We start from the raw sequence: 21697 nt of genomic DNA on the forward strand, positions 1-21697 counted from the left end.
CATAAAATATAAATTGAATTCCAGAATTTAATTAAATGGCTATCTAGCCATTAAATTGAACGGCTGATTCAAGCAGATGGCTGCGAAATAAGTACAACCGTTTAGCAATGGGCAAGGCTTTTAATTGAACGACTAAATAAGTTAGTTGCGGTGTTCACTTTATTTAATGAGTTGTGAGTCAGGCTGAGCTTAACGCTTGGCTCTGTAAAGAGCGTTCAGGTAAATTCGGCTCGAGTCAACTAAGGGATAACTATCAAATATCAACTCTTAGTCAGAGCTCAACTTTTTAACAAGTCAAAAACGTAACAAGTTAAAAACTGCTATAATGACTTATCACACACATGTACAATCGCTACTGTGCTACTGGGGACACAGAACAGATATAAACAGAGCATTTATTGCTCAAAAAGTGTATTAGGGCAATGTACGGTATGCATCCTGAGCAATCGTGTCAACACATATCAAAAACACTAGGATTGTTACTTTTGCCGTCGCTTTATATTTTTATTTTATTTCTTAGGGACAACAAACAGTTCACACAATATATTTTACAATTTCAAAGTAAAGTAGATATTAAATTAATGTTAGTGAGAACCCACACCGTTATCCACAGGTTAATTTTATAGTTACTAGTATCTTACATGATGAATAACAAAGTTTAACATTAATTAAAGTAATATGTACAAACATAAAGAAGAAAGAAATATAAAATTAGATGTCTTAAAACTAAGTTATTTACAAAATTAACTTTATATTTAAACAAAAGTTACAAATATTTGTAATAGACATGCATGTTTGTAAAAAAAATAAAGAATTGTTTAAATCAGCTAATGATCTAAATCCGCCGAACCGACGTGATCCACAAGGACTCGTTCTACATAATGTTCCAAAAATTACTAAATATAACAAAAGTTGTGTATGTAATTATGTTCGTGTTTATAATAAAGTACCGAGTAGCATTAAAATTTTTAAATCTAGTTTATTTAAGAATAAGCTTTATAGTTGGCTAAATGCTTATAATTTTCATAGTGTAAAGGAATTCATGGATAAGAAATTCTTATATTAATAATTGTATTAAGTTAAATATTTGCATGCTAGGAATAGTGCTAGCAAAACATATAAGCTCATTATTATAATATTTTAACACCATTGTATACTATCCTTTTTGCAATTAATTTTATTATTATTATATAATTTATACATAAAGCATTTTTATTTTCCTAGGACATGTGTCAGGATAGATGGTAAAATATTGGCCGAAATACGAATATACGACAAACTCAAAGATAAATAAACTTTATTTAATTAAACTAAGCGCTTTTAAATCTTATCTCTGAAATGAAATGAAATATATTTATTTATATGTATTGTGGTTACATATATACACAATTCGCGAATAAATATTACAAATTCATATTTGATTATCAATATTTAATTAAATATATTTTGTCATTTGTTTAATGTCATTAACATGACATAATATAAAGCGTATAAATCCATTATATACCACTCACAAGAAATCACATTTAAATATTAGTATTTACGTCATTGACGTACTACAAAGAATTACACTCCCAGTTGCCACATAAGGGCATTTTTTGACGAACTATATGTATATACAGGCAATATATAGAGCGGTGCTATATATACAGGCACCATTAAAACTATAATTCAAATTACCACTAAAACATCTTATTACGTGGCAGTAATGTTCAAAGTCTTGTATGCACTCATTAAAACTGGTAACACTACGTCACACGACGGACGCGAACACAACGCAAGAACATTTTGTTTTCGCAATTGTAATGTAATTAATTTGCAAAATGATTAAAAACATCAAGTTAGTTACACAGTTTTGTTAATTTATGGGGACACTTACTTGAAATACGACACTTCATCCATTTTAAATTAGGATATGCTGGTATTTGGATAGTTTTTTATTGAAAACTTGGTCATTGCGTGGCTTTGTATTCAAAGCGCGGTCGAAACCCCCATATTGAAGGATTGGCGAATAGGCTTAGTACTGTAGCTACATATATATTAGGTTAAAAAAAATATACACTTAACTGACATAGATACGGTGTGACTAGTTTACTTAAGTTATTTTCGTAGTATTATATCTGGTATATTGTTAAGAGGCAGTGCAGCCGATATTAATACCATCTTTGTGCGACATAAGAGGGCTATTTGCGCTATTTATAACCTAGGTCCTAAAGAATCATTAAAAGAAAAATTTAATGATGTAAACACTTCAACTGTTGCATCTCAATATATTATTGATGATGTTCTGTATCTTCATAAGCACATTAAGGAATTTTCTTCATTAAGGAAAATTCCTTGAAACTGTGACAATCGTAATGTTAACACGAGGAACAAACATAAACTGTAAATCTTTCATTGGGCGATGTATATACTTTAACTTTAACTTTAATAGCTTTAAGGGTAAATGTATACACTTCTACAATAAAGTCCCAGCCACTGTTCAGGCATTATCTATAAATAAATTTAAATGATTTATAAAAAAATGGCTCTGTCGTAAATCCTATTACTCCACTGCTGAATATCTAAATGATCGGACAGCCTGGGACTAGATTGTGATTATTTTATAGCGACTGTACAATATTGTATATTTTTATTGAAAAGAGCGCAAAAAAAAGAATGCTGGGAGAGTTTCTTGCGCCGCTTCTTCTCTCTCAGAGCGCCATTTGTTTCCGAAGCGGTAGTAGTATCTAGTAGTATAAGAAATGACATCAAAAAGAATTCTAAAGGAATCAATTTTGAGAAGATAAATGCCTTTTATGCCTTTTAACAATATAATCGCAGAAAATGTGTTACAAAATTTAATAGAATTGTTAAAAATCTATTGTGTGGGAAAGGTTATTATAACATAAATGATTCTCTTAATGATACCACAGATGTCTTGACGTCTGCTGAAGCTGCTTAGAATGACTCAGGCTCTTTAATCATAAATGTTTATTGTACAATATTACATTGTAATCCTTATTTTTATAAAAAAAAGCCCACTGAGTTTCTTGCGCCCGTTCTTCTCAGGTCTGAGGCAGTCTATTTTGAATGGGTAGTAGTTTTTGACGGTCAATAAGTGATTTTGAATCCTAGTTTGAATAAAAATATTTGAATATGGAACACGACTGAACGAAAACTCTGCAGTACGCGTAGGCAAAGTTTTGCTTCAGACCATTTTTAAGCATTATAGTTTACAGTTTGTCAATAATTGATGGCTATAGAATTCCTTTAATGTATTGAAGTATTTGTTTATTAGCTTTAATTTTATTTTTTTATACAGTGACGTCTCAAATTTCCGAGGCTATTGAGACACCGCTCAGAATATTGAGGCACTACATTGTAATTGGCAGGGCATATCACTTGCCCTAACGTGAACTCTTTGCAATTCGCTTATTAATATTTTTTTCAATTAAAATTGAAACATACACATATATTTTATACACAAATATATTTACAGGTACGCGGTGATTGGTTCTGCAAATTTCCTACCAATTCTACGAAGTGAAAGTGTAATGTAAGCGAGTGCTACAAGTGATCTGTGTTCCGAGAACATGTGACAGGGACGAGATCAACTTTCATCAATGCTATGATCAGTTTGACATAGCATCACCACGTCGTCAGGATATGATAAAGGTAACCCACAGAAATATTTTTATCTATATTTTTTTTTTGATCGTGCCTCTCTATCGCTTTTTGCGCGCTCTCTCTTGCCCGCTCGGTGCAGTCGTCGTTTATCGATATATAAGACATCATGTCAAAAGTTTCGCTAACTTTTTGGTTGCCATTCCAGAACATTTTTTTTCAGAAGATGGTCGTGTGTATGTGACTCGCTTCAAATATTTTGTAGTAAAACAATTTAACTACTAAAAGTCATCTAACGTCCCTGTAGCCTGCTTCCACGAACAGACATTACTTTATTAGTATTATTTATGTCTCAGTTGCGGTCATATTGTATGTACTAAAGAAATTAAATTATATCAGTTAACATATCATCAATAATCCTGAGCGTCACTGCATTGTAATGGGCAAGGCGTATCAATTACTATCAGCTGAACGTCCTGCTCGTTTCGTCAGTAAACAATGATCTGTACTTACTACACGTTCCGAATAAACATGTTTCTTTCTTTATTTTCTTACTTTGTACAGACGAAGTTACAGGCAGAGCTTGTACTACGAATGTTATAACTTGTACCAATTGGGTCACAGATATTTGGGCCTGAAGCCAAACCCGCCAGCGGCCGACGTCATTACCAAACCGCCGAAATTTGTTTCTTACAATATTTTAAACTTTATTCCCAAATGTCCAAGCAGCGATCCAAGCATTTGCAACAATTTCTTTTCAGCATATTAAGTATTGTTACAAATTTCGTGAGTTTGGCAAGCTTGCCAATACAGTTTCGCTGGTCGAAAGCAGACTAATAAATATCAGCTTTTTGTAGAGTTGTACTTTTTTTTTGAACAACAAGGGACAAGTCGAGCAGGACGCTCAGCTATCTGTCCAAAACTTTACAGATGATTCTTGAAAAACCCAATAATCGACATGCAATAAATTAGGATATCGTCCCCACCATCTAGATGTGTAGCGGTCCTTCAAAGTGGGGTCTTCAAGGAGCTTTCTTCCACTTACAACAAAGCTGTGGAATGAGCTTCCTTGTGCGGTGTTTCTGGGACGATACGACATGGGTACCTTCAAAAAAAGCGCGTAAACCTTAAGGGCCGGCAACGCTCCTGTGATTCCTTTTGTGTTGCAAGGGAATGTGGGCGGAGGTGATCACTAAACACCAGGTGACCTGTACGATCGTTTGTCCTCCTCTATCATAAAAAAAAATGAGAATATACATTTTATTCGATAGATTTCAATAAATACCAACTGACGCGGACATATTTTAAACACCTTCCATGTTTCAATTTCATTTTATTTCTATTTTGTATCTTCATAAAAAATCCTGCATAAAAAATTAATTATGATAATTTTACATCTCGGTAGAGCCTCATGCTGCTAGACAACCGATGAAAACAGGCCCGGTTTATTACTTTCAGAGGTTGACTGTCGATGTTTTCATCTATCACATCCTATCTAGATGAATATATGATCCAAGATGATACGAATTGAAATAAAAAATTATATGCTTCCAACACTCATGTTCTGTTGCCCATATTATACCTGTTGTACTCGCTAGCCATATAGAAAAATAAATAGCTAAAGATACTAACGTTAATATTCTAGAAACATCTAAGAAAAATCTAGTGAGAAACGAACGTAAAGAGATTGTGGTAGCGTAAATAACAGGCTATTAATGTTCAGGGTGGCTCTTATGTTTGAGGCCGCACTGCCCTTAAGTGTAAAGATAACGCATCGGTAGACAAGGTTGTTTAGTTTACAGTAACGTGGAAATTTCTTGAACGTATAAGATTGCACAAAATATATGTGCAGTTATTATCAACATCACACATAAAACTTATGGTTTTGCCACTGAAATATGAGTTAATAGTTATGGTATTATCTAACAGACATCGGTCTATATTTCTTTTTTGATTTTTCATTTATGACAACAATAACGTACATACAATATAATATAGTATATATAATTATACAATATAATATAGACAAATCACTTATATAAGAACAAAGCAGAAATATGGAACATGCCACAAATTACACCATAATAAGATACAACTACTATTTCTATACATTGCCGTGTTTATTCCAGTTGTTTAAAATATTCTTGGTTAATAAGCAGCTATGTAAAACATTGAGTTTAGGTTTGATTCGGACAATGACAAGTGACACACGACTAAGTAGAAACGTGTGCTTACTTATTTAAGCACACTTTTTCCGTTCCGCTGTCAGACTTTGAATGATATGTCCATATAATATATGTGTATATAAAACGTCATTGTAAGACAAACTCAATCTGGAAATCTTTACCACAACATAGTGTCATTTAAAATGTCTGTCTGTCCTTTTGCTCTACTGTCTTTCAGTGTGAAAATGTTCAGCAAACCACTTATAAAATTAATTTGAGGACTGTACTCTCCAATTTTCAAATGGAACATTTGAGTATTCTCTAACATGCTTGTTAGAGAATACTCAAATGTTCCATTCAAGGATACTCTTGGCTCAAGAATTAAAAATAAAATACTTACATACTTTTAAGTCAAACTACAAACTAAAAAACCAAGTAACAATAGTATTCACTGTACCTAACTTTAATTTGTACACAATTATAAAACACTAACTTCACTAACTTCAATTTATAATGGTTAATGCTGTTCATATCTGATATTAATTTAAATATTAGAACTGTACCTACATAATATTAACTTTATGTTTGTAAAATTGAAGTAATGAACCAAATTTACATAAAGCTACAATTTGTTTACAGTTTTTGTAGCACAATTCAGTGATTTCTTCCAGCGACCAGTCTCAGTGGCGTACGGCGTGACCCTCAATAGTTTTGTCTTCCCAAGATTGCTTAGCGGCCTTGTAAATCGTGTGTGTGTGTGTGTGCGTGCGTCGATTCGGTCGCTGCAATGTGAAGTTAAAGTACTGTTCTATTACTGTAATGTGGTAAAAGGGTGCCGTTGCTTTTTGTACAGGAACGGAACCCTAAGGGAAACCTATTGACAGATGGACGGACGAACAAATCCAAAAAAGCAAAAAAAATATAAATTGAAACTTTTAGTCGTTGATGTCTTTAAATTTTTTCAAGAGTCCAGAATGTAAAGTTATATTTATGAGACGACCTTGTTATGAATACAAATGAAGACATTTTATATTCTAACATTTTGACGCAAAGGCTTTAAAATGTTGTCAACGCTATGACGTGTTGCATAATTTTGTGTTTATTTTCCAGAAATATTTCAGCTGTAAAAATATTTAGCATACTTTTTCGCAATATTATGCAGGGGTAAAGTTTGTGAGGTTGTAGAGAATAATCTCTGGATCTACTGAACCAATTATGAAAATTCTCTCTTGAATTATCAATGGAAAGCCACATTACTTATAAATATAATAGGCTATATATAAACCTGAAAAATGAAAAGACTTTTTCGTGATAGTCGGATTTGCAAAGTAGGTCAGAAAAAAAACGGTTGATCGAAAACGTTTCTTACGAACGATGCCTCAACGATGAGAGATATATTATGTTTGTTTTGTATACCTATATATATTTGACAGTATTGGAATATTGGATATGCAGACGAAGTCACAGGTAACAGCTAGCTATGTATAAAATGAAAATTACTTTTCGTTGAGTCGCAATCACGCAGAAAATACTAAATGTACCGCGATGGACTGCCACCGTTTCTTTGGTGTCTGGTAGCGCAGGTGGCCCAAATAAGACACGACCTTTACCCCTAACACCTTTATCCTAGCAACTTAGCCGATAAAACTTAAGAATAAGCCGCGAAGACATCTTTGGTCCAATGTCGCACAACACATTTTCTGTCAAGTTAGTGAAGGGTGAGTACCGCAACATTTAATTATAAATCCTTATATTCCTGTTGATTTGCCGCCGTGAGATTGTAGTGATTTCGTCGTTAATCGTCCCGCGAATATATAATGTGGCTTGCCAGCACACTCAGATGATAATAGAAGAACCTGGATCTTGCATAAGACGTGAGTTCCGGCTTTTCCCTTTAAGTCAAAGTCAAAGTCAAAAAAATCTTTATTCACTGTAAAACTTTATAAGTTATTTAGTACAAGTCAGGATGAAGTACAAAAGTTACAATAGCATTCAAATGAGTATAACAATATTCATTAACAAAATTTAGAACATTAATTCCAACTATCTTTATCATTCAAATAATCTTTCACGCTATACTAGGCCTTAGATGTTAATTTATTTTTTACGATACATTTAAATTTTTTAATAGGTAGGTGTTTTTATAATTAAAATACAACACAATCCACTTTAAAAGATTTCGCAATTTTACGGAGCCTAGTAGATGGAATTGCGAGTTTATGTTTGTTTCGAGTATTGTCACTGTGTACATCACGATTCTTTTTAAATTGGCTAATATTTTTATGGGCGTATGGAGGTTCTCGTATATGTACTGGCAGTGTACTGTCATAATATTTATTTCACTAAACTTTTCTCTAAATGAATCCCTTGAACGCATTGTATAGACTGCTCGAATTGCTCTCTTCTGCAGTACAAATATGTTTTCAATATCTGCAGCCCTACCCCACAATATAATTCAAGTAAGTAATTAAAGTAAGTTATTAACATTAAACCAATTTACTACTTCAGCAATGTCGTCGTCAACCTGACAGAAAGTTTTTTGCTGGCGTTTTATTTTAAATAACAAAGATGTATTGTCAGCAAGGAGTAAAATGTTTATTTTGAATAAGGTATGGTAAATCATTGACGTAAACCAGGAACAAAAAAGGACCCAAGATTGAGCCCTGCGGTACACCCATCGATATGATAGAGCCAGTTGATCTTTTTCCATTAACGTCTACTCTTTGAATCCTATTACACAAGTATGATTTTATTAAATTCAGTGAAACATCCCTAACACCATACTGGTGAAATTTTTGAAGTAAGGTTTCATGATGAACGCAGTGGAATGCCTTGGATAAATCACAAAACACTCCTAACGCATCACATGAATACTCCCAAGCATCCAAAATATTTCTTATTAACTCGATACTAGCATCTGTGGTTGAAAGACCTTGAGTAAAACCATATTGTTTATTATGCATGAATTTATTATTGTAAAAATGGTTAATTAATTGCGTTAACATAATTTTTTCGAAAATCTTGCTAAAGGTTGGTAGTACTGATATGGGTCTAAAATTGGTGGGGTCAGCTTTATCTCCCGACTTAAATAGAGGAGTGATCTTGCTCTGTTTCATTTGGTTTGGAAATATACCGCAATCTACACACTTATTGAAAATAAAATCTAAGTCTTTGGCTACAATTTCTATTACAGATTTCACTACGTTAACAGAGATTCCCCAGAGATCTTTAGTTTTCTTAACGCTAAGTAGTCTAAACGTTTTAATAATGCTCTATGCGATCAACATGCTTAAATTTAAAGTTTGTATCACATAAAGATACGTTTTTCTGTAGCAGTTTCATTGCAGATATAGGTGAGGAATTTAGATATTTTGTCGTAGAGACCGGTATATCAGTAAAAAACTTTTCAAATGTATCTGCAATTTCAGAATCTGTTTTTATGTTTCTCTTACCAATCTTTAATTTGAATTCATTATTTCTTTTATTAGTTTTACCGATCTCCTCATTTATAATTTTCCAAGTTGTTTTTATTTTGTCATTGCTATTTTTAATCTTTAAACTTATGTTGTGAGACTTAGCTAATTTACAATCGTTCTTGAATTCTTTACAATATAACGTTACATAATTTTTTAAATTTTGCACTTGTATTAAATCGCCTCTCTTCATATAAGTTATACAATGTTTGTCTACGTTTGTGTAAATCGACGGAAGCCCTGACTGGGCTTAAAAAATAAAGTATTTTTTGGATTAAATGATTTTGAAATGAAAATAGAGTTAAACAGTTTAGTAAATGATTCAAATAAATATGTTGTACATTGCATTGGCATCTAAGTTAAGTTGAGGTAGGAATAGAGAATTGGAACTGAGGCAATTTTTCAATTGATTTAAACGATAATTTGTTACAGGAGTACATTTAACTAGTTTTTTCAGAATAGATCTGATGTCTTTAATTTTTATTAGTTGACCAAAATGGTCTGAGTCTAATTTACTAATAATACATTTGTTTATTGGAATAATGTCAGTGAATATATTGTCAATACACGTGGCGCTAGTCGCAGATATTCTAGTAGGCTCCGAAAACAAATGAGAGAGATTAAATGATTTGAACAGATTCAGCAATCGCACACTTAAGCAGCAGTTATTTATAATATTAACATTAAAGTCGCCACATACAAGTAATTTCTTTTTCGATTGAGATAGTTTCGATAACACATCTTCCATAGTTTTTTCAAATATTTCAAAATTTGCCAGCGGCGGTCTATATACACATACAATTTTTATTTTTTTTATCTCTATTGCAGATATTTCCACTACACGCTCAACTGATAATGCTTCGATATCTTTACGATTTTTGCACTGAAATTGTTTGTTGACTATAATCAAGGAACCACCATGAATAAAGTTGGTTCTACTAAACGAGCTTCCAACTATGTGATTGCTAAAATTAAACATTTGCTCATAATCTCTTAGCCAATGTTCAGTAATACCCAAAAATATCAATATCATTGCTGTTCAAAAATAATTCTACTTCTAAATCTTTGCCTCTTAAACACTGGATGTTTTGATGTACTAAAGTTATTATTCCTCTTTCTTTGCTACTTCTAATATTACATAAATTGTTATTTGTTTTGATGTTGCTAGAGGATAATTCCGTTGTCTTAGATAATTTATTTTGTAGCTTATTAATGCTAGAGACATCCTCTGTTGTCTTATAAACTAATTTAAATTACTTGGGATAGCTTCCAATGTGAGATTGTTACGAATCTCTTCAGAACAAATAGTGTGCATTTTCTGGTTAGCCAAATTCCTGGCTGTTATACTAATGTAGTAAGACAGTGACACAGCTACTTGACGTTTATAAAAGTCTGAGAGGTCGTAACTACCTTTTCTCAAATATAAATTATTTTTAACATAATTGTTGGTGTCGAACATGTGAATTAGTTTATTATTACTAAGAATAGTATGTAATGTTAAATTTAAATTATATCTAAGTTCGTTTTCAGCTTGTGGTAGGCTTTTGCTGTACGGGAATGTAAATATGTATTACAATTTTATTAATATTTAGTGAACATAGTGTCTCAACATATTTGATAAGGTCACGTTTGTTCATGTCTCCTCTATTTCCAAACCATATTATAAAGTTTGTTACATGTGTTAATTTTGAACTTAATATTTTTGGAAAAATATCGTGAAAACTAGTGTTTGGGAAGCAGTTATTTATTACTGTGTGTTCTATTTTACTGTGCATTCCTAAATTTTTCCCTATTTCATCACAAAATATTACAGTTTTATAATTGTTTTTTTTTACGCACAGTTCTAGTGTTGTATCCGATATTAATTTCAGCGGTTAAGGGGAGAGCTGCTCTGTCTGGTTTTAAATTCGCAGAATTTTGGCAGTCACACAAATAATTGGTCATCAAGGAATCGAATCGTTCCTGGTTACTTTGAGATAATTTAAGTAGCTCATCCATATTCGCAGAGTACTCCCGAATCGTCTCTTGAGATTTGTCATAAAGACTAGTTATTGACCTCAAACTACCTTCAACACGGGCTAGTTCAGACTCGAGATGTTGTATGTCATTTTCATATTTTATTCTGTTATTTTTAATTCTTCTGTGCAAATTTTTAGTTTGTCTAAGTAATCTAATTTATTCTTATTATTATTACTATTGTTGAGACTTTTTTTATTTTTTAATATCTTTGATGTTGTGGAGTTTCTGTGTTTTTTTATTTTACCATATACTTTTGATGTCTTTTTGTTGCATACAGAATTAATTCCCACCACTGTGTTATCATGAGTCAAGTCAATCACGGAGCCGGCTACATTATTGCTTGCAACGGAAACTTGCTTAACTACGCTATTCGCTGATAGTAATTCGTAAAATAAGCTTTGGGTTTCTTGTGCGGCTGAAAAACGAGACTCCTCTTCCATTTGTGCTATTTGTTTGTGAGCATCACACAGTTCTCGTTCCAGTATATTCCTATGATTCCTGTTCCGTTCACCAGAGTACCCCTTTTTTAAATACAGTCCACTTAAATCCTTTCCCTGGTGCAACCAGTGTCTATGTACGGTTTGGTGTGTGTGAACGGGCGCTGCTTGTGATGCCTGGTCGGTGGTCGGTCCTGTATTCGAGGATTTTAATTTTTATATTGATTAACTCCAGTAGCCCTATTGAGGTGCGAGATATTACATTAAAATAACACACAAGCTAAACTAAAAGTCGTCTACTCTGCTTATGTTGTGAAACTTGTCCACAAAGCTGGTATTCTGCAGACGACTATGAAACCCCATGAACTGAGGCAATTTCAAGTAAGCATTTGTGACAACTGACAACAGTGTATCACTACGTATTATAAAATAAAGTCCACAGCCATGTCTGTCTGTCTGTCTCTCCGTGATAATCACAAAAACTACTGCACCAATTTTCATGTTGTTTTTACCAATGGATAGAGTGATTCTCGAGTAAGGTTTTAGTACTTAAATAATTTGTTAAGTTTTTGCATACATTAACGTATATTTGCTTGAGGTGTCGGAAAAAGTAAGCCACCTGGGAGCTTTCAACAGAAACCTTGTCCTTTGAGATATAACAAAATAATGTATCGTGAAATATTGTGTATCTTGAATAGGTCTACAGAAAAGTCCGCGATGGCATAATATGTCAATCTTTTAAGGATAAAATAATATATACATTTTAATACTTTAAGAATTTACAATAATAAAGCGGTAATGTAAAAACTGTTTTCATAAATACTATATTAATCCCTTTTTACTCAGAATACTAAGGTACATCATTTTTTTTGCTATTGACAGAACAGCGTCTGTCGGGTCAGCTTGTTAGTAATAATTTTACACACAACAGAGGAAGCTTCTAGCAATCAATAACGCAAGAAGTGAATTTAGATCAGTAGTATCGTTCAATAAGGTCGGCGCAGTGCGCGCTCAGAGTTCGTTTAACCTGAGCCGCAGTCTACGGCACTGCATCTAAACATATTTCTGATTAATCGTACCACCTGTGGTATAATGCCACCTGAAGCTATAAACCTCAGGTGACTCTTTCATTCATATATTGTTGGTAATATTCATATAAGTTTCCATATTCTACTTTGGTTTTAATTTTAATTCTAAGTCGTAATTCTATTATAGTAAATGTAAGTAGTAAACGTTTTTTAACTTTTTTTTTAAATTTTATTTGCGTATATCACCCAATAAAACACTGAGTTGTAGGCATAACTAGTTTGTGTTAGTTCCTGGTGTTATAATTGTACAACATCTGTTAATTTGGTTGTTAATGTGGAATCATATTATCAAAACTAAATCTGAACACCTTAAGTCAGGACCGGCGGACAACCGACAAACAAACATACAAACCGCAAATACACAAAAATGATAAAACCTATTTAAATTAAAATTCAAATATTTTATTCAAAATAGGATTTAAAATCATCTAGCAAATTCGTTAATGTGCATTACATTATCATGAATATATTGAGATTGCATCTCAATGTGTTTATTTTTTTAATTTATTGTTATCTAGGACCTAGATCATACATAGCGCGAATAGCTCTCTTCTACAAATATATATATAAGTGAAAAGCTCTTTATGTGGAGTGTCAGTTCTTTGCTCTAAAAAAATACCTCCGTAGGCATGAACTGTTTGTGGCTCCGCAGAGGCCCACAGTAGCGCATGCACAGTTACAACCCTCTTACCGCGCTCAACGTTCTTCTAAACTTCTGACGACCTGTATAGCCGAGTGGTTAGCGATCCTACCTACTAAGCTAGAGGTCCCGGGTTCGAATCCCGGTAGGTGCAAGCATTTATATGATGTATATGGATGTTTGTTTCCGAGTCATGGATGTTTAAATGTATTTATGTATGTTTATATGAATTTATGTATGTTTAAGTAAGTATATTGTATTAAATATATCATTGTCTTGTAACCCATAACACAGGCTATATATGCTTAACTTGGGGCAAGATAATTTGTGTAAAAAGTGTGTCAATAAAAAAAAAACGCAATTCCTGATTATGACTGAGCGAGATAAATGTAGGAATTAATAATGAATTACTGTTAACCGTTTTAATTACAGTAAAACTATACATAAATAAATTATTATTAATATTTTTAGGCACCGGATCTGAAATTTAAATAGAAAATTAAAATGGGCTAACATATTATTACTTTAAAGCTATACTAATTCAAATTACAATAATAGGTTGGCTTTCCAAAAGGACAGGGGTTCCCCTTATGCAAGTTCACAGTACACAAAATTCTTTTCGTTTTTTTTTTCTTTGAGAGAAGGAAAATACATAAATTACGTATTGAAGCGCGCACAGGCTCATGTAGACTCGCCGACGCCACCAAAGAGAGATAAAACCACCAGGTTCCTTCACGGACGCCACAACTGCTTGTCATCGCTTCCACGACCTCCCAATCCATGATGACACCTCCTGTCATCCTTTCCAAAATGACGTCTCCTTCGTTTGCGTCTAACAATATATATTATTATTTTATTTAATGTAGAGATGCGGCACGTTTATGACATTCTCCGTTTCTGTAATTCTTTCTTTCTTACATATATCGTGTCTAAGGACACTTATTGGTTTGATTCATATTAAAAAAGTTCTTGACTTCTTCAGAACTATAGTAATATTTCTTTTGTTATTTATTTCGCCGACTTTCACCATTTATTCTGAATGTTTGTAATGTGCTGCCATCAGATAGGCATTAGGTTTCACTTAATGGTAAGTGATCTATATCTAAGTAAAAATCTAAGTAATATGATAAAGTGGTATGATTATTGTATGTATGTGTATTGGAATGAAAAAACTGAAAAATTACATGGAGTGTTTCAGTTTATTCATTAGTACCTACTTGGTTTTGCCAAACGGTATATTACCACACAAGTACCAAAATGGCCGCACCTTTTTTTACGTTAACTTAAAAGTTTGGTTTTGTCACAGCTGCAAAAGCCTGAGTATACAGTTTGAAATTCAACTCGATACCTTCACGAGTTCCCTATATATTATGGCCTTGACAGACAGGCGGGCGGACAAAATAGTGATGCCATAAGTGATTCTTTTCTTTTGAGGTACGGAACCCTAAAAACTAACACATCCCTACGGAATTTGCTAAAGTGTAAAAGTAGGTAAGCGTATTAGCCAATGTAGCCAATTTGGCAGCATTTTGCTGTCATAAAGAGCAAGGAATTATAACCACAGAACAGGTAAAATACATAAACTTAATTCTTACTTCAATATTAATATATTTTGGTGATTATCGTAAATATACTATACTGTATACAATATACTAGACAGTTACTCGATCGTAATATTTGATAAGTTGCTAAAGAGATGGAACAAATGTTACACTCACTGAGAACTACGAGCTACAAAGTGGGTCTGGAAATGAATTTAAATTAAAACTTAAATTATGTCCAACAGTATAAAACACCCCATATATACCAGAAACATAATTAGTTTAGAATTAGATGTTGAAAGAAGAATTGAGAATCTGGAGTCTAGAAGAAGTACTAAAACGAACCATGGCTATAAATTTAAGGAAAAACCTAATGGATACACGCTGGCTCCACCTGTGTCAATACGTGCTACGCGTAGAGAATACAATCAGATCTTGTTAAGGAAAATAGAAAAAATCCCACGCAATATCAAAAACCACAAAGAAAGAAAGCCACAGATGCACTTAATTTTCTTACAAATGTTAAAGTGGCGGTGGGCCATGTAGCCATGATGAGTGATTGACTTTAAGACTGACGTTATGGCGGGGCCCGGATGGCGTTAGAAAGAAAGTTCGGTTGACAATATAATAAAAATAGCGATAAATGGTCTGGAGGATGGATTCAAAAATATGGAGGAAGCCTTCAACCTCACATAAGAGGGGTTCTTGCATGCCTGCACGTTAAATTAGAGGTATGTATTTTAAAGTTTGTATTTTTACTTTTTATATTACGAGGAATAAAAGGCTTTTTTTATTATTATTTACTAGCTGACCCGGCAAACGCTGTTTTGCCATATAAAGTATAATTCACGCGATAGTTTTATAAGTAATAAAATATTGCCTATATTATAGCCTGTACATCATTTTGTTCTATTGTCAATAGTTTTTGCAGCGCACGCAAAAATAGGTTTTCGATTTTACACCTTGTGTTACAAAATAGCAATTTTATTACGGATCCCTAATTTTGAAAAAAAAAACATAGCCTATAGCCTTCCTCGATAGATGGACTACCCAACACTGAAAGAATCATTCAAATCGGACCAGTAGTACCAGAGATTAGCGCGTTCAAACAAACAAACAAACAAACAAACAAACACTGCAGCTTTATAATATTAGTATAGATTATTTTTTAATTTGGGGATATATGTAACTTCATTATATAAGTTATAATGGCTTAAGAGCCTAACAAACTCACATCCGCATCACAACATATTAGTTCGAATGTATACAGGTGTCCCAAAGTTATGGGACATGAAGGGAAAGTACCTTAAATATCGTAGATAGGGTATTTTACTGAAAGAAGACTTTATGTTATTTTTAAAAGTTAGTAATAAGGATTTGCTAAAAATTAATTGCCTCGTTTCGGAATGGAACCGACTTAATTGTAAAAAAACACCCCTATTTTTATGATGCCTATCGAAATGGTCAAAAACATGGTATAGCGTAAAATATCCTGACAGACAAACATTTATAACAAACATTCTTTTAAAATACTATTTTACTTAAGAAGAGTTATTAGTTTTTGACTATTCTTTCCATTGGCATCATAAAAGTAGGGGTTTTTTTTACATTTAAGTCGGTTCGATTCCCAGACGAGGCAAGTAGTTTTTATAAAATAGCCTATCTACGATATTTAAGGTACTTTCCCTTCATGTCCCATAACTTTGGGAGGCCCTGTATATTATAACATTTTCAGTAATCTGTCAAAGACACACAATACAAAATAATATTAGGTATCTGTCGTTCTTATTATTGTAACATCTGAGCGATTGTCAAACGCTCACCAGATTTTTGGTTCTGCAATTAAAATCTACAATTCATCGTGTCTATTAAACTCCACTGAAGGCCCTCAATGTGATGCGTTCAGTTTAAAGGTGTCAGTAGCTGCGAGGAGGTGCGAGGAGGTGCGAGGGGCGGGAGGGGGCGAGGGCAGGGCCGCGTCGTCCCGGCAACGCATCTAGGACGAGCCCGGGTCGGAACCTTCACCTCTTTATGCGTTACTATGGCCCGTTCTATGCAGCGCAGCGATAAGCTGGAAATTTTGCATTGGGCTATTTATGTCGTGGTTATTTTAGATATTAATCGGCTTAAAGATGGACAATGGATTATTTTATCGTTTGTTTCTAGACATAACAGCCGATATATTTATTTCCAATTAAACATATTGTTAATTAGTTAGCTAGCTGTCAATAATATTTAATGTAATGCTGTGTCTATGGCTCACATAGACTAAACCTTGCTGAATCAATAATTCCTACTTCACTTTTATTATATATATCAACGTTTGTGTACTCTATACTGAATCTATTATGTCTTACATGCCTATCTTATTTTAAAAGGCCTGAGTAGTATCTGTTGTACTTAGGACAGTTTTTTAGATATCTATTTTTTATTTTTATTTGACGAACTGTACTCAAACCAATTTTGCATATTTTGAAAGGTCAATTATTTGTGTATTCACCGCCAAAAATGTTTCATATATATTTCATACTTACATGTGTTTTAATAATTAAAACGAAAAAAGGGATTTTATGGCCAATGTATAACATAACATACCCAGGACACATTGAGGTATTGGAGATATAACTTTTCTTTAACCGTTTTACTCGTTTAAATAACATATTTAAGAAAAAATATCTCACAAATTCTAAACAAAACCAAAATGATATTCATAGTTTCTTCTTTTAATGAGACAAAGCTTTTATATTTTGCTAGCTGACCCAGCAAACGTTGTATTGCCGATATTAATATCGCAATACAAAAGTAACTGTTAATCGTAGATGGGTGAAAATTTTAAGTTGTATGTATTTTTTAAATTTAAAAAAAAAAGTCAAAAAATTAAAAAAAATATCGTGTGGACCACCCTTAACATTTTGGGGGATGAAAAATAGATGTTGTCTGATTCTCAGACCTACCCAATATGCACTCAAAATTTCATGAGAATCGGTCAAGCCGTTTCGGAGAAGTTCAAAGTTTAACACCATGACACGAGAATTTTATATATTAGATTAGGAATATTATATTGCATAAATGTGAAATAATTTAAAAAAATATTCTCCTAGCCAAAGTACATCTTAACGTACCTTGGCCACTGACCAATGTACAATTGATTGATAGTGACCGAGGTACAACACTACTCCAACTTCAACAAAACGGTGGATTTCAAATAATTTGGGGTTACTTATCTTGGAACTTTATAATTGTTTTAATAGGAAGAACCAATAGCATATAAGTTCAGAGACTATAATAAGACGTTTAAAACTATCACACTTCAAAGCATACTAAAAATACTTACTTTTTTTCCCAAAAAACTGTTAAACGTCGATAACAGCAAACACCAGCTTAATGGCAGTAAGTGACTACTTTCAAATTGTATAGTCGATAGTGACGTACAGAATACACTAGAGAATATAATTTAACATCGCGGGAATTTTTGAAAGCAGCCTTATGGCTTAGGAACATATAGAACCAAGGTTCAACAAGTTCCCCTACTCACAAAACAATTCCTAAAATCATGATAATGTACTAGGATCTACCTACACTGGTTTTGTACATAGATAAATTTTTTTGGTTAACCATAATATATTGAAATTGAAATTAAATTAACCGTCTATATGTGAAGTTAAAAAATCTTCGCATCTTCGACAGCGTAATTGTCTATTAGACTCTGACTCATGACTCAAATAGTTATAGCGTTTTTAAATTCGTGACGGTTTACTTGGTGCTAAGCCGCCCACATTCTCTTGCAAACTTTAAGAAAAGTGTACGCGTTTCTTTACCCATGTCTTATCGTCCCGGAAAGACCGAACAAGGAAGCTCATTCCACAGCTTTGTAGTACGTGGAAGAAAGCTCCTTGAAAACCGCAAAGTATGTTCAACAATATTGATATTATGATTCGCAAACTTCAATGGTTACATTTTATATTTTGTGAGCCATTGACGACCTTTGACCTTATTTGATTCTAAGCAGGGGCGGATCTATTTGAGCGAGCATTTTGTATATACAAGGCCTACTGCGCCCACTGAAGATGGACTAAATTAGAAAGATATAACATCTGACAGTTGCTGTTTTGTATAAATAAAATATTTTTTATTGATCTCAAGAAAAAGTTGCTTAATTAGGCAGGTTTATACAGGATGTCTCACGGATGTGCCACATGGAGGGAGGGTACCTTAAATATTGTAGATGTAACATTTTACTGAAAGAACACTTTAAGTTAAAAAAAAAAAACAATTTGAACTACATTATTGCCTGATTCATCCGGGAATCGACCATAATAATATCAGTTGTATATCCTTAAGGCAAAGTCAGCTTTTTGTGAACAAAATTTTACTCCCGGTTCAATACATAACACCATGTCTACCGCAGGCATCGTTTGAACACTGACATTATCTATTAAGGCGGCCATTTTGTGCTGTTGAAAACATGTTAAAAATTATCATGTAACAAATTATTAATGGTTATTGCCACCCATTCATTTGAATTAACATGTTCCCTGTTTTATGTTTAATGGTATGTGAACGAAAAGGATGTATTTTTTCATCAATATGATGCGAAGGTTAGATGACTAACAACCGGCTCTAACTTACAAAGTATTCTATTAGTTAATTCTCTATTTCTCATCATGTTTATCATCCATGGGAGGCTTTTTACGCAGGATACTGGCTAGTAAGGTACTATAAGTATCAGAACGTCGCCTTTTTGACTTCGTCGCCTTGACTACTCCAAGGTAACGGGCAAATGTTATTCTGTTTCGATTTGAAGAGGTTCGCAGCTGGTGAAATTACTAAGCTATAGATCAGGGTTGATAATTTTATAACAAAAAAAAAATCAGAATGAAACCCACTGGAAAAGGAAAAGAATATAACAAAAATAAATGGAAAAATAAATTACGGTGTATACTGTATAAGTTTTCCACAAAATTTTGTGAAAAGTTACCTTTTATATCCCAGATACAATGTATTTTTTGATGAGAAATATTAATTTGTTCACCTTATTTTGACTTAATATCTAATTATCTTAAAAAAACACAAATTTTAATCGAAAATTCTCAAGTCTAAATATCAGCTTTTTCAATAAAGTCGGTGGGCTTTTTGTTCATTGAAATAAATAAATAAATCTCTACTTTCTGATGGTGTAAATAAATATACATATCTATGGTAAATGTTGTCAGAAAATAAAAAAAACAACCGAATTAAAAAAAAATTCCAAAACAATAGATATAATATGCACTTAAAAGTATAAAAATTATTGCATTTTTTTACAATTTAATTAATTTATCTCTCGAGATACCACCACATGGCAGATAAAGTTCTGGTAAACGAGTTAGCAAAATAAACATTGCGGGTCATAATCAATATCAACTTAACAAGAAATATTTTTGGTGGAACTTGATTACTCTTGCGAGTGCCGTATTTCAATATCAAAACCAGAAAATTTTAGCTTTCTAGATCATCATAGAGTAGTCGTGATCGTCTGTTTCCTGACTGTGGCTCGATTCATAATTTTTCGCCACTCGTCACATGCCACTGCTCTCCTACAACACAAGTACAATGGTTCGTCCAGTGCTCTTTGATTGGTCAGTCCATCTCCACTTGTTGAAAACTTGAATAAAGGAATGTTGGGACTGCAATGACGGTGTATGTACACACATGAGATGAAAAAAAATGAAAAAGATTTATTTCAGTAACAAAAATTATCTTAATCTCTTCACCTAGATATTATTTAAAAACAAATTTGCCACCGTTATATAAGTGTAAACACAGTAAAAATCCTGCTTGCTTACTAGAAGACATGAGGAGACCGCCCTTCGTGTCACAAGTGAAATATCATTTGTTTCCTACGCTTTCATGAAACCTTTCATGCATGATCCTCGACAGTTCTTTGACCTTACCCTTCTTTCGTCATCCTACATTATGCATTATGCTCAGGTCATTACCCGATTTTTAAATAGACATTAAGGAAGTAGAAATGTTTTCCTTTACTTTATGAAAGATTGAATACTCCCACGAGAAGTTTGCTTGGAATTCGTTTTAATTTTGATCCGTGTCTTCTATTCGGGTATCATGTTGAAGATTATCATTACCAATCATTCATCATCATAGATGAATCACTAAAACTGAAGCAAGTGGCTCTCTGAAACTTTTAATACTTGTATAACATCATCGAGTCGAATGCGTTGATTGTTTTTCTTCTGTTGATGTCGACTTCCTACTCCCAACCCCAAGAAACCGCTAGCTGATGAAATATAATTTATGAGCAAAACATCCAAAATGCTTCCATTGTTTATTTGAAATGGAGGACACACAGTATCTCGTTGCAGGCCTTTAAGGAAGGTGTTCGCGCAAATTTTGATGGTACCCTTGTCGTATCGTCCCGAAAACTCATTTGCAACCGCACAAGGAAGCTCATTCCACAGCTTTGTAGTACGTGGAAGAAAGCTTCAAGAAAACCTCACTGTGGAGGACCGCCACACATCCATCCATAAGGTGGATGACACCGACTCCAAAAATTACAATAATCGTAACTAGAATTAGATTCATTAATTATATTTTATATAAATACGCAATTATTTTTATACTTTTTATATCTATTGTTTTGGAATAGTGTTTTGAAGTCGGTTGTTTTTTTTAAATATTTTTTTATTTTTTGATTTTTAGTGAATTTGAAGTACACTAACTAACAATTT

The 21697-nt window shown here is 33.1% G+C and overlaps 1 protein-coding gene across 1 annotated transcript in view; it reads left to right on the plus strand.

The window, feature by feature from the left end:
• The window catches only part of LOC126970960 (uncharacterized), a 61238-nt gene that overhangs the window by 9830 nt on the left and 29711 nt on the right, over positions 1-21697 (plus strand). Inside the window, exon 2 of the mRNA XM_050817104.1 lies at positions 3482-3657. The gene's annotated coding sequence lies outside the window, so the exon portion shown is untranslated. The remainder of the gene's footprint in view (positions 1-3481; positions 3658-21697) is intronic.

The sequence above is a fragment of the Leptidea sinapis genome, chromosome 22 (assembly GCF_905404315.1).
Source record: "Leptidea sinapis chromosome 22, ilLepSina1.1, whole genome shotgun sequence".
In the NCBI taxonomy this organism is placed as follows: domain Eukaryota; kingdom Metazoa; phylum Arthropoda; class Insecta; order Lepidoptera; family Pieridae; genus Leptidea; species Leptidea sinapis.